This window comes from Vicugna pacos, chromosome 23 (assembly GCF_048564905.1).
Source record: "Vicugna pacos chromosome 23, VicPac4, whole genome shotgun sequence".
Taxonomy (NCBI): domain Eukaryota; kingdom Metazoa; phylum Chordata; class Mammalia; order Artiodactyla; family Camelidae; genus Vicugna; species Vicugna pacos.
In genome coordinates, this window is record NC_133009.1 from 8,843,244 (window position 1) to 8,858,151 (window position 14,908).

At 53.1% G+C, this 14,908-nt stretch overlaps 1 protein-coding gene across 1 annotated transcript in view; it reads right to left on the minus strand.

Moving 5' to 3' along the window:
- Nucleotides 1-14,908, minus strand: part of LOC116277792 (adhesion G protein-coupled receptor B1-like) — a 219,441-nt gene that overhangs the window by 198,718 nt on the left and 5,815 nt on the right. Inside the window, exons 2-6 of the mRNA XM_072948444.1 lie at nucleotides 9,597-9,724; nucleotides 9,184-9,236; nucleotides 6,961-7,119; nucleotides 3,332-3,473; nucleotides 1,921-2,131 (exon numbers count right to left, since the gene is read on the minus strand). The gene's annotated coding sequence lies outside the window, so the exon portion shown is untranslated. The remainder of the gene's footprint in view (nucleotides 1-1,920; nucleotides 2,132-3,331; nucleotides 3,474-6,960; nucleotides 7,120-9,183; nucleotides 9,237-9,596; nucleotides 9,725-14,908) is intronic.

The window sequence follows — 14,908 nt, forward strand, 5'->3', positions numbered from 1 at the left end:
TCTTGGAAACTGTTTATTTATATTATATATATTCTTATATATTATTAAATATCTGTATATAACCTACTACTAAACATATATATATACACACACACACACATATATATACCGAGAGAAGTGAAAATTACAGTAGAGTTAAAAGAAAAGATAAAAAGGAGTGATAATGTTCTTTATCCTTTTCACATCTTATAAATCAAGCTAACATGTAGTGAACATTCTTATAAAAGACATATTTACATAAAAAGAAATTCTCAGCCATTTGTGTGGCTAGCAAATGTCAAACAACTAATTATAAATTCCAAATCAATTCATCTAATAATTTTTATATTTGTATTAATCACTTTCCATTTAATATACTTCAGCCTAAGTAATGCTGTAACAAACTACTTTCATTACTACTTTAAAGGACTGAATTACTTCTCGCTAAAGGATTAAGAAGTGATTGTACGATATCCTAGATTATTTTAAGCCTTTGTATTTCTTTCCAGTTATATTAGAACTTAGAGAAAACTATTCCATTTTCTCGTCTTCCTTACATTTATGCAGGATGCTACAGAAAGGGGAAAACCATGATTGGAAAGGTTATAACTACAATGAATTACAACAGAGTAAACATGAAGATGTAAAAGAGGACATCAAAATCCTTAAAGTTGGGAGGGGGAACAAGAAAATATAGATTTCTTTTCTTTTTTTCGTTCTTTATAGGATGTGTTATACGACTATCAGTTTAAAGCAAACACATATAGTAATGAGATAATATACAGGCAAAACAGGGAACCACGTAACAAAAACATACAGTGCAGTCAAAGGAACCAAAAAGAAACCAAGGTAATACAAAAGAAAATCTTGAACCCCAAAAAGAAAAAGAACAAAGAGGGAAAAGTGAAGTAAGCCAGAAAGAGAAAAAATATAACATATATCACTCATATGCAGAATCTTAAAAAAAAAAAAAAGCAGAAGAAAAGACGACACTAATGAACTCATCTACAAGACAGAAACAGACGTGCAGACTTATGAAACAATCTTATGGTTACTGGGGGAAAGGAGGTCAGAAAGGGATAAATTTGGGAGTTTGAGATTTGCAAATGTTAGGCACTGTATATAAAAACAGACTGAAAAAATGTTCTTCGGTATAGCGCATGGAACTATATTCAATAACCTTTAATGAAAAAGAATATGTAAATGAATATATGTATGTATACACATGACTGAGACACTGCTGTACACCAGAAATCGACACACTTTAACTTACTGTACTTCAATAATAAACAAAAATTAGAAATTAAAAAATATCTATGTCTACATCAAAACGACAATGATGTGGGAAAAGAACGTGTATAAAGATGAAAACTTGAAAATCCAAGAACATTCAGCTGGATTGATGGGATTGGGTGACATTTCCCATTTTGCACATTTCCTCCTTAAGCTCAGGTCTGCGATTACAACTCAGGCGTGTCCCCTAAGCCTCCATAAGTCTGGGCTTCCTCGGCTGTGGGGCTGAGAAGACGCGCCCTTGCTGACGAGCGGCGCGTGAAATGACACACGTACGGCAGCCACGATGGGCTCGCAGCTGCTCCGTGAGAGCAGGAGTGCTTGCTTCTCCGCTGTATTCCCAGGACAGGGACGCGGGCTCAATCCTCGGTTCCAGGGTCCCGGCCTCCACCCCCTACAGGGGGCCCTCCCCCATTCCCCCGCCCAGCGAGGGCCGGCCTGGGAAGTGCCGCGAGCAACGCCCCAGCCCGAGCGGGACCCGTCCCGCCCAAGATCCCTGGCGCACGGACAGCGGGGCAGCCCGGCTGGGGGCGTGCCCGGGCTCGGGCTCGGGCTCGGGGCCGGGGCCGGGGCCGCAGCTGAGTACGACGAGGCCGGGCGGGGGCCGCGCGGAAGGGCGCGGCCGGCACGCGGGGCACGGACACTCACCACACGACGCCGTGGGAGCCCTCGCCGAAGTCGCAGGTTGCTGGAGCGCGGCCCCTCGTCCAACACCTGCCCGCGGACCACCTCGGGGCGCCCGCCCGCCGCCCCTGCGCTGGACACGAAGTTCCGCGGCCGCCGCTCGGCCAGCGCCGCGCCTCCCTGAGGGACCGCGCCGCCGCCGCCGCTGCAGCCGCCGCCGCTGCAGCCGCCGCCGCTGTCGGAGGGAAGAGGACCGGCATCGCTGGGAGGCCCGACGACCCGCCGTCCGCTCGACCAACTGCTGCCTGCCCGCCTGACGAACTGACCGTTGGGCGGGCGGAGGGAGGGGCTGGGCAGCGCACGCGCGCGGATTGGCTCCCGTGGCCCCGGGGGCGGGTCTCGTGGCCACACAGACTTGTAGTCTTGTTGCCTATTGGGAATGATTCTGCTATGAACGTTTCTACACAAGCTGGGTTTTTTTTCACCAAGTTGTTCACTGTAATTTTACTTGAACTTCATAGATTAAAAAACTAAAACAGCCCAAGGCAATCTACAGATTTAATGCAATCCCTACCCAATTACCCAGGACATATTTCACAGAACTAGACAGCATGGTATTGGTACCAAAACAGACATATAGACCAATGCAACAGAATAGAGAGCCCAGAAATGAACTCACAAACCTTTGGTCAACTCATCTTCGACAAAGGAGGCAAGAATATACAATGGAATAAAGACAGTCTCTTCAGCAAATGGTGTTGGGAAAACTGGACAGCAGCATGTAAAACAATGAAGCTAGAACACACCCTTACACCATATACAAAAATCAACTCAAAATGGATTAAAGACTTAAACATAAGACAAGATACAATAAACCTCCTAGAGGAAAACATAGGCAAAACATTATCTGACATACATTTCAAAAATTTTCTCCTAGAAGAAATAAAAGCAAGAATAAACAAATGGGACCTAATGAAACTTACAAGCTTCTGCAGAGCAAAGGAAACCAGAAATAAAACAAGAAGAAAACCTACGGAATGGGAGAAAATTTTTGCTAGTGAAACCGACAAAGGCTTGATCTCCAGAATATATAAGCAGCTCATACGGCTCAATAAGAAAAAATTAAACAACCCAATCCAAAAATGGGCAGAAGACCTAAACAAGCAATTCTCCAAGGAAGACATACAAATGATCAAAAAGCACATGAAAAAATGTTCAATATCACTAATTATCAGAGAAATGCAAATCAAAACTACAATGAGGTATCACCTCACACCAGTCAGAATGGCCGTCATTCAAAAATCCAAAAATGACAAATGCTGGAGAGGCTGTGGAGAAAGGGGAACCCTCCTACACTGCTGGTGGGAATGCAGTTTGGTGCAGCCACTATGGAAAACAGTGTGGAGATTCCTCAAAAGACTAGGAATAGACTTACCATATGACCCAGGAATCCCACTCCTGGGCTTGTATCCAGAAGGAAATCTACTTCAGGATGACACCTGCACTCCAATGTTCATAGCAGCACTATTTACAATAGCCAAAACATGGAAACAGCCTAAATGTCCATCAACAGGTGACTGGATAAAGAAGAGGTGGTATATTTATACAGTGGAATACTACTCAGCCATAAAAACCGACAACATAACGCCATTTGCAGCAACATGGATGCTCCTAGAGAATGTCATTCTAAGTGAAGCCAGAAAGAGAAAGAAAAATGCCATATGAGATCGCTCATATGTGGAATCTAAAGATTCACGGACAGAGAATACAGACTTGTGGTTACCAGGGGGGTAGAGGGTGGGAAGGGATAGACTGGGATTTCAAAATTGTAGAATAGATAAACAAGATTACACTGTATAGCACAGGGAAATATACACAAAATGTTATGATAAATCACAGAGAAAAAAAGTGACAATGAGTGTGTATATGTCCATGAATGACTGAAAAATTGTGCTGAACACTGGAATTTGACACAACATTGTAAAATGATTATAAATCAATAAAAAATGTTAAAAAAAAACTAAAACAAACATAGGGGGATTAACCGCATTTCAAATAAATGTATCTTTGTCATTGGAAAAACTGTTTCATAAAAGACCTCTATAATGTACAAAAAGAGCTAATGATAAATAAATACATACATAAAATACATAAATAAATAAATAAATGAAATTATGAAATGCACAAATCTATTGATTCTGCTTGAAAAGATTAACATTAACAGGTTCCCTTCTGAATTTCGAATAGTTATATATATATATGAGGAAAACTGCTCAGAGAATGGTGAGCCCGGGACATGCAGCTGACAGCAGCTGGGGGTGGGAGCAACCCAGCCCGGCTCCCTCCAAGCCTGTGCCCTTTAGATTGGAGGGAACAGTGCTCTGCACCAGCGGGCGGGGTGCCCTGCGGCCTCAAGCCAAGCTGCAGGTGTAGGGCTGCTCAGGTGACTGTCTCTTCCTAGCAGCTCTGCCCCTCAAGTGCCAGCTCCCCAGCTCTCCTCTCCCCTCCGCCTGACTGTGTCTCCTCCACCGCCCGCACCTCGAGTCACCAACAGGGAAAACCCAGGGATGACGGAGGGCGACGGTTCTTCCACCTCCCTTTCCAGGGTGCCCCTGCTGTCCTGTCTCCTCTGAATCACCAACGGGCTGGCCCAGAGAGGCAAGGGCTCCAACAGGGGCCTGAGGTCCCTACCCAAGTCCCAGGCAGGCCAGGCTGGCCCCACTCCCAGTGCCCTGCGGGCAGAAGGCTGCGCTGGCTCCATGCTCCCTGCCCATGCTCCCCATGATCCCCTGGGTGAGACCCCCCGCGCACTGACCTGCTTCTCACTCTCATCCTCCAGCCTGCACCTGACCTGGTGTCTAGTCCTCATTTTGCTGCAAAAGAGCAGTGCTGAACACAGCCTACGGCCCTTCCTCCTCCGGGGGCACACACCTTCCGGCTGCCCGTGCTCCCTCTAACCGCCCCCACCTCTCCCTGCTCCCTTTCTCTCAGGAACCTGGGGCCCAGGCTTGGCCCTTCATCATCTTCTCTTTCTCATGACTGGCATGGAGTTTCCAGGGCGTCAGTGCCCCGAGTGCCTGTGACCCTTCCACACTCAACCTCAAGCCCAGACCCCTGCCCAGCCCCTGCTGACCTCTTATCTCACTGGTGGGGAGACCTGGCCTGACAGGTGATAAAGGCCCCCCCAGGCTCAGGACCCTGAGCCCAGCTCTGTCTTAACAGCCTCCTGCCCTGTGTCATGCTTCCCCACTTCTGCATTCCCTGTAGTGTTCCCTGTGGCCCCCCAAGAACGTGAACTCCACCAGGGCCGGGGTCTGTCTCCGCTGCCAAAGCCCACCTCCTGGAACAGCGTCTGCACACAGCATGAGCTCTGAAACACTGCGCTCCTGGCTGGTGGCATTTCTTTGTCGGTGGGTGGGGGACCATCTTTTAGAAATGGCTGGGTGGAGGAGAGGAGGGAAGAAACAGAGAACAGGGCAGGGAGGAGGCAGCCCCTTCTGCAGGTCTGGTAGGTGGAGCAAGGGAAGGGAAGCTGCAGGTCAGTTTGAACTTGAAAGAGGCCCTGGCCAGGTGAAGGGCCTGGGGTGGGGGCTGCCTAACAGTGGGAAATCTGTGTTTGTCCTAAAATTTGGGGCTGCAGGGCAGATGGAACACACAGGACAGGACCTCAGCAGGGAGGCAGAGGAGAGAGGTGGGCAGCTCCTGTCACCACCTAGCTAGCTAAGGGTCAGGAATTTGTGTGGCACAGTGGGGCGGCAGGAGTGCTGTCAGTGGGGGGTCACTCTGGCTGCCAGAGGCGGAGGGGCAGGGACAGTGAGAGGGTGTTTACAGCAACCCCGAGGCCCTGTGCTGAAGGGTGGAGGACAGGGGAGTGGGGGACTGGCAGGAAGGGGTCAGTGGCTGCGAGAGTCCCCCCACAAGGGGACGCTCAGAGGCAGCTAGGGACACAGACAAAAATGGTGCAGTTTTTGAGCCCATTTAGAAATGCCAAGGCCATTCCTGTGGCTGGCTCAGCCGTGGCTTTCAAGCAGATTTTGAGCCCCCACCTCCCTTTTTCTCCTGTTGGATCCTAACTTCCATGCTTGCTACTACTGAGGTTCCAGTAAGCTTTCCTTTCACGTGATTAGTAGCCGCTGCCCAGAGTGAGCACCCCTGGATCGTGGCTGTCCCCAGCCGAGCTCAGGGCCTCGGCACAGGGAAAGGGGCAGTGTGTTTCAACCACCTCCCCCGAGGTCAGGCCAGGAGGGAGAGGGAGGAGGAAGGATGTGCCCAGCGGACACCAGGCTTGCAGGGTGAGAACAGGCCGCCTGGGGGCGGGGAGAGGGCAGGCAGCGAAGGTAAGAGGGGCCAGAGCACAGGACCCAGAGCTTTGCCCTGCCGTTCACAGCACATGTGCAGAAGCAGACGTGGGTGTACGGCTGTCTAACGCTCAACTCCAGCACCTGGGAGCCACTGCTGGTCCCTGCAGCAGCTGTGAGCACGTGTTGTGAACTCTTCTAAGAGGAGGAAATCAGGGCAGTGGGACCTCAAGCGTGAGCCTCAGAGCCCCCTTTCCTGCAGCCACATCAATGTCCTGCCGCCCCCACCGAGGGGAGGAAGGGGAGCTTTTGTAGCTGTTTTTTTTTTTTTAACAGTATATCATGCCTCGATTTTGTGAAAGGTTTAACGAAAACAAGACCAAAAGAGGCAAATGTAGTTAGAACGCATCAGAAGTGCACGGACCATCGAGAATTCATCCCCTTTCTAGGAGGAAACCTGTAAGTTTCCTAGAGGGGCTCTGAAGCCACAGCACGTGCCCCTGTGAGTCTGAGAGAGAAGCAAAGTGCCAGGAGGCCATCAGCACTCTGGACAGCTCCGAGCCTGGCACATAGCCCCCGCCTCCAGCCTCCTCCTCCAGGGCCCACTTGCCCGCTTTCTGTGGGATTCATGGGTGAGGCACCTGAATCAGCCCAGAGCAAGTCTCTTCTATGTCGGTGGGGGGCCGAGATGGCCAGGCTTCCCAGTTCCCCACACAGAAGGTAGGATTAGAATCCCCCACAGCTGCCCTCAGGGTCCCAGACTCACCCAGGCAGGCCGGCGGCTTCAATGACGTTGGCCAGGGTCACATCGTTGGATCACACATCATACTGCCACTTGCGTAGGCCCAGGACCCCGCAGAGGACCCTGCGGGTGTGTAGCCCCACATGCATATTCAGGTCCACCTCAGTGGCCTCGGCCACAGACCTATAGCAGACAGACATAGAACGTGGGGCTGGGTCCCCGCTGTCTGCTCCCGGGACGCCACGAGGACAGGAATGCGGGGCCTTGTGCTGTCCCTGCTGTGAGGCCAGGCGTGGTGCCCAGGGGAGAAGGAGCATGGGGGTCTCCTGACCTCGTCAGCCCAACCCCTGAACTGTGAACTGCTCCGGGCTGGCTCCCCCCAGCTCCCTGGCCACTGGCCATCTCACAAGGTATCACCCCCCACCCCACCTCCCCAGTGCAGCCCTGAAGAGAAATGAGCCCAGGGCCTGATCCCAGGACCCCGAGCCGTCTCTGTGCACCACTGACCTGGGCAGGGCGGTCATGCCTGCTTGCTAGCCAGAGGCCCGCATGAGAGCCACGAGGAATATCTAACAGCCCCAGGAGCCCTGGGAACAGTCGAGCTTTGACCCTGGGTTCCCTGACTGAGAGGGTGGGCTGCAGACCCAGCTTGCCGGGAGGCCCAAGGCTCTGCAAACCTGCCCTGAACAGCAGATGGATCTCGTGGGCTGCAAACTGTGCCTCAGTCACTTGTGGGAGAAAACAAGACAAAACGTGCAGACACTGAAATCAGACTGCAGGGCCCGGTGCACACCCCACCTCCCCAGCCGCTCACGACCCTGGGCTCCAGCCCCAGCTGGGGACACAACAGCTCCAAGACCTAGGGCGAGGCCCCGAGCGATACCACCCTTGGAGGTGGGGGCAGCATCCCAGGAAGCAGTCATGCAAGGTAACAGGAGGTGGCTTTAAAGGCTCCTTGTAAAGAGATTCACCGCAGTGGTGGAGGAGGGCTGTGCTCAGAAATCCTCTCAGGGGCCCCCGAGGGCACCCCGCACGGTTCCTCCAACCCCACGATGCCCACAGTGAAGTGAGAGCAGGAGGCGCACGACACGCACCTCTGGTGGCACAGTCGGAGCTCAGGGCACGCTCCACGGCCACAGTGACGCCCTCCGGTGCTGTTTTCCTGTATTTTCCACTTATCCCCTAATAGGCAGATGTTATTTTACTTATAAGAAGCCTGAAACAGGAAGCAGCATCGGGCCTGGCTGGTGCGCTCCAAGGGACAGAAGTGCAAGGAGGCCTTGAGGGAGAGGCGGGGGTCAGCCTCGGCGCCCTGGCCCCTCCCCAGCCTGGGGGGTGTGAAGGTGGCCCTGAACAGCAGGTGTCTCAGTGGGACTCTCCAGACAGTGCTGACGTGCTGTAGCAAGAAGGGCAAGGAGGCTGAGTTGAGGGTAGGGGACACTGAAGCCCTGTGATTAGGATGTTGTGCTTGAGAAGGAAGGCAGGCCAGGAGACCAGGGTCACACAGGGCCGCACTGCCACCACCCTGCAGCAGCCCGACACAGACTACTCACCCTCAGTCCCTCCCAGCAGCAGGTGCTCACAGTCCAACCACATCTACACCCACAGCACAGCAGGTGCCCCGAGCCTGTGAGCTCACAGCCAAATCTCATTCCTGCTCCAAGACTCAGGGCTGACTGACGTGTCCACCTTGTTCAAATATGACACAGGCCCAGCCTGGATGCTGCCCTCCCAGGTCCTTCACCAACGCTGATGCGCAGCGCCTGTCTCCTGACAAGCCGGGTACCAGACTGAGCACACTGGCGAGGTGCCCCCCCGCCCCTGAACGCCCTGCTTCTGGCACACAGTGCGCAGGCGTGCGGATGGCTGCGGGCCCCTCACAAGGAGGCACAGCAAGCCTGCCATGAATCCCCAGCTCTGCAGCCCTTCTGTTTGGACAGCCTTTCTGTGCATCCTCTCACCACGTCTTCCTCACACAATTCCTGTAATACGACTTCTATGCTCCCAAATGGGCAACTGCACCAGCCCCCGGGAGCCCCGTCTCGCTGAACTGCGCCCACCCCACCACGCTGCTGAGGGGCTAGGATGTGGATCTGTGCTCCACCCACCAGCTCAGCCTCCCGCCTCCACGTCCTCCTTCACTAAAGGCAAGGCTCCCTAACTCCTCATCCCAGACAAGGGCTGCGAGGAGACGAGGCTGGTTAAGAAACGGGCAGGCCAGGCCCCCGGTGTTTCAGAAATACTCACCCGCTCAAGCCAACCCTCTCTCCACAGAGCGCGCCTGACCCCTGGTCACCTGCCTGCATGAAGATAAGCACATGTGATTCCTTTTCAACTGGAACTTGGCTGGCTTGGAGCCAACCCTTTCCCCATCCACTCCTTGACCATCTTATCGGGCTAAACTATGAAAGTCATTTCTTTTCCCTGACTAATGCACACAATGCCTGGGATCACCGTGGACCAAGAAATGCAGTCCCAACAAAATGCAAAGGGGCACAGCTTCAGAGATCAGGTGGGACTCCTCCACCCTGTACCTCTCCACAGGGCCCTGGTTCTGCATGGCACAGGTGACCCTCCTTGGACAGACAAGCCAGGATAACACAGGCCTGCAAGGGGCCCCCCGGGATGGCAGACAACTCCAGGTCCCACGGGACACTCACGTGATGGTGTCGATCATGTCCAGGCCCATCTCCACGCAGCAGTGGGTGTGGTCGGTCTTGGGCTGGGGGAGGCCTGACACGCAGTAGTAGCAGTCTCCCAGGATCTTGATGCAGCAGCAGCGGTTTTCCTTTGGGCAAGAGGACAAACGGCATGTTAGTGACATACCTGGGGGCACCCGAGCACCTGCACCTTTGCCACCTATAATGCACACACCATCCCGGTCGAGGCACGACCTACACCAGGGCCCAGGCCACTCTCCCGCACTCAGGGCAGCCTCGGGAGGGCGGGTGGCCCCTATGGCTGTGCTCAGGGTTGCCGTGGGGTGCACCAGGCTGCCCTACACCTGCACTCAGCCTCTTCCCATGTGGGGATCCTGCCCTTCATTTTACTGGGCCAACCCCAACCCCAGAGAGCCAGCTCCTGTCCTCAAGGAGGGGACCCTCTCCCAGGACAGGCAGCACAGCACCCCTCTTGATGACAAAATTGATGGCCACCTGATCACCCTTCTGAACATGCCGGACTCCTCCCCACCCCAGGAAGGGCAGCCCACATCTGAGTGTCCCTGTGGCATTGAACCATCAGTCAAGGGCCATGGGATATGTGAGCTGCTCTCCCCTAAAATCACCAGCCAGGGCCTGGGCCCTGACCTCACCACCCACAGGGAACACCTGGGGAAGGCATCCCACACCACAGAAGGCCCCCTCTCACATTTACACAACAGAAGAAAACCAGGACCCACCTCCCCATCGTGCTGAGGACAGAAGAGAAATGTCAGACGCTTACTACCACCTGCCCTGTGCTCACGCATAGGTGTCAGCTACGACCGTGACAGTGACTGTCAATTTTATTTCAAGGACAACATTAAAATGGCAGATCTAGAATGTTTCATTTTCAGCACCCCTTTACACTCTTAAATAACTGGGAGACCTCACAGAAAGTTTTCATCTAATTGGGTTATAGCCACGCATATTGACCACATAAGAAGCTACAACTGAGAAAATTTTAATGTATTAATGCATTTAAAGCAACAATAACAAATCCGTGACTTTTAACACAGGTACCATATTTTATGAAAAATCATGACATTTCCCAAAGCAAAAACAGTGAAAAGGAGGCACTGTTCTCACTTGTACAAGTCTCCAGCATCTGTCCTCGCAGGGGACAGCTGACTCTCTGGTTTCCCACTCACTCCATCACTTCCTGAGCTTGCGGACGTCTGCGAAGGAGACCAGCCTCACGCAGCCTGACCTTGGATGTGATGGACCTCACAGCCCCGAGACAGTCCCCTCAAGCCCAGAGCTGTGCCGACCCCACGCTGAGAACACATCCTGTCGCTCATATTTAATTCTCTTCAGTTTCTTACAAAGGAGCCAAGCAGACTCCTGCAAGATTCCTTGACTGCTAGGAATTCACACAAGGCACTGGGATGCGCACCCTCAGCTCACTCCCCACAGGCTCACACATGCCCCACACTCCTGCAGGACTCTCCACGGGGGCAGAGGGCGGGGGAGGAACCAGGGCCAGTGACCTCACTGCTCTCCCGAGATCGCCCAGGCCACACCCTGGCATCAGAGAAAGAGGTGGCCTCCACGCAGATGGCTCGGTGCCCAGCTTCTCCCAGCCCTGGGCCGCCCTTAACGCAGGGACACTCAGTCAGAGGGCAGACGCGTCCACCTGTCATCAGGAGGGCTCTCAGAAAGCGCAGTGAGTGGGTCTGCTCCATCCAGAACCCTGAAGGCTCCCTCTGTGGACAGAGAGCTGGACTCAGCAAAGTTTAGGGTCTGGCCACTCAGCCTCCAAGTATAAGGGACAGTCACTTAACCGTGAGGACGCCAGCCTCCCGGTCTGCAGAAGGGGTTTCCCCGCATCGCAGAACAGGCCATACTGGGACTGACTTGTCCTGTGACAGATGGAGTCTGGGAGCCCGGAACCAGACGGCCAGGTGCAGAGGACCACCCTGTGGAGCCAAGGGCTGGGCCCCTGGGAGGCAGCCAGCCAGCCTTCTCCAGGCCACAGTCCCCAGGCCTCCAGGACACTGGGCAGCACTCAGCTCTCTCCCGGGGCCTCTAGATTGTCTGCCCCACCTGTCACCATCATCACTGCCAGTACACACCATGCTGGCCAGGGGATGGGGGGCAGGCAGCATCTCCCCAGCCCTCTCCCCATCTTCACATTCAGGCTGCCTTCACTGGACCGACAGCCCAGGGATAAGGGGACGGGCCACAGTGGGGGGCTGACCCCTCCCCTGGCACAGACCCTCGGCAGAGAGCTTACCCCCAGGATGCATCAGGCTTCCCTCTGCGCACCCCCAGCTTGGCTCTGCAGTGTTCTCGGCCGTCTCCAGGCCCCACGAACCCGAGGCCTGCTGTTAATCTCTGTGTGTCCCCAACAAGCCTGTCCCTGGGGCTGGAAGGTGCTCAGTATGAGGCCACTGAGCGGGCAGGGCCTGTGAGTGAGTGAACGGGCCATAAAGCTGATGGGCAGGTGGTAAGTGGCAGCACTGCCCTCAGATCGGAAGGTAAATAAGAGGCCGTGGGTGGAGCTGCCCCAAGTGGCCTCAGCCCGGGAGCCCGGCTGTCATATTTGATGCAGAGACTTGGGGCGGCCGCCATCGAAAAGGGAAGTCATAGTGGGGCTGGGTGGGTGGAATGTCCAATGATGGGCTCCTCGGGGCAGGAGGCCTCGGAAGAATAAGGTGTAAACTGCGAGGAAGGCAGCGGGTGCTCTCAGTGAGACACAAGAGTGGCCCTTACTACCCGGTGTGGCCGCTTTCTAAGGCAGGACCAGGGCATCCAGCCGGTGACGTTCAGTAGGCCTCGGGCGTTCAGCAGGCTGACAGGTAGACAAGCTCCACTGCGCTCTGGGGATGGCTTCCTAAAGGGCAGCCACCCTTGGCTGGACCCGTCAACACACACAGGACTGGGCACATAATTACAGCCCATCAGTGACATCCTGAGATGCGGTCCCTCCTGAGCCCAGCTCCACCTCGGGGCAGCTGACACAGCCCAGGACTGACTAGGGAGATGAAATGCTAACCTGTCACCACCTTGTTTTTTAATCTCAACTGTCTTGGCTTTTGTTAACAAGATTAAGAAACCAAAATGTGCTTCCCATTACTTTTAGTGTTTCAGGTCATAAAATCTTCCCTGCAAATACTGAAAGCCAGCGCTTGGAGTTCCCCATCAGGGAGCATCTGTGACCCCTGAACAGCTGTTTCTCAGCCAAAGTGAAGAAAGAAAATGGAGGAGGAGGGCTGGAGGGCTCGGTTGGAAGGGACAGGAGTGACAGGATAGGACAACAGGGCTGTGGGAGGACCCAGGTAGGAAGGTCTCATGCTCTGCTTTCCAGGTGTGGTCTGCAGGCTCAGGTGAACTCCAGAACCCCTGGCCCTGCCGGAGAGGACCTGAGACCCTCACACTAAAGGGCTCTGTGACCCTGCTCACCCGGCCCCAGGCCTGGGAAGAAGCAAAGAATTTAGAGGGATCAGGAAGACCCACTACAACTCCCGAACCCAAAGATGCCCAAACCTCTCTGAGGTCTGCTCTGAAACAGTGGAGTCCAGAGAAACCAGAGCCAACAGGTGGACCCCTGATGCTATGCCTGGATTCTGGGAAGACAGGTCAGCTCCTGGGACCTGGTGGCATCCCCAGGGGAGGGGGATGAGCAGAGAGAGTGGTGAAAAGATCCAGTTTATGCCCCAGGTAACTGCATCCAGAAGCCAACTGGCCAGGTGACATTAACTGCAAGGTGCTGGGCTACCAGTGGGAAAACAGAAGAAGAGATTTTAGAAAATGTTATTTCTAGCTGGCCCTCTCATACGTTCAGGCAGCGTGTGATTACTCTATTGCAAGCACACAAAGCTGAGAAGACAGGCACCAAAATATAAACCCACCCATCACTGGAAGGTAGGAGACATAACCATTCAGCTTCAACGTGCATACGTCACTCCTGCACAGTTCCTTTGACTCCCAACATGGGCCACCCCTGCAGTAAGCACGAGGGATGTAAGTGCATGTGAAGACGGGGGCCCTCTGCTCCTGGGGCTTCTTGCCCACATGGAAGGACTGCACAGGAGCAACAGAGCTGGAGCCCACAGACACCTGCCCTACAGCAGGGACCGGACTAATCAGCTCAGTACCGGAAGTCTCTGCAGCCTCAGTCAGACATCTGCCCACCCCCCCCCACCAATAAGAAAAAGATACTCATCCTGATGCAGGTGGAACTGATGTCCCTAAAGAAGGAGGGGGAGGGGCAGAAAAGGTATTTGTAAAAGGATAATTGAGGGGTTTTCCCCCAAATACTGTGAAACTGTAAGCCTACAGATGCATGAAGCTCCCTAACCTGCAAGCACAAGACACATGAAGAAAACCACAAAAGGCACATCAAAATCAAATTGCTTAAAACCAGCGACAAAGACACAATACTATAAAAGCACACAGAAAAAAAGACGTATTTCATACAGAGGAACAAAGCTGACAGGAGACTGCTCGCTGACTATAATGTGAGAAAACAATTACTCTTCAACAAAGGGGGCAGGAACAACTTACAATGGAGGAAAAACAGTCTCTTCAGCAAATAATGCAGGGGAAACCGGACAGGTGCACGGAAATCAGTGAAGTTGGGATACTCCCTCACACCGTGCACAAAAACAAATTCAAACTCGCTTAAGGGCTTCAACATAAGACAAGACACTACACGCCTCTTAGAAGAACACAGGCAAAACACTGGACACACACGTCAGCAACGTTCTCCTAGGGCCGTCTACCCCAGCAAACAGACACGAAGGCACAAATACACAAACCAATGGGACCAAACTGAATTTATCAGCTTTCTGCACAGCAAAGGAAACCATTAGCAACACAAAAGGACAACCTACGGGACGGGAGAAAATACTCGCAAAAGATGAGACTGACAAGGAATTTAATTTCCAGAATACAGAAACGGCTCATACAACTGAATAACCAAAAATCAACCCAATCCAAAAGTGGTCAGAACCAAACACGCCTTTCTCCCATGAAGACATACGAATGATCAATAGGCGTATGAAAACAATCCTCGGTATCACTAATTGTCAGAGAAAAGCAAGTCCAAACTCCAGTGAGGTATCATCTCACACCAGTCAGAAAGGCCTTCATTCCAAAGTCCACAAGGGAGAAATGCTGGAGAGGCTGCGGAGAAAAGGAAGCCTCCTATCCTACACTGCTGGTGGGAAAGGAGTTTGGTGCAGCCACTGTGGAAGACAGTAGGGACATTCCTCAAAAGACTAAAAAGACACTCGTCAAAAGCTTTGGATCTCAGGGGCAGGCTAACG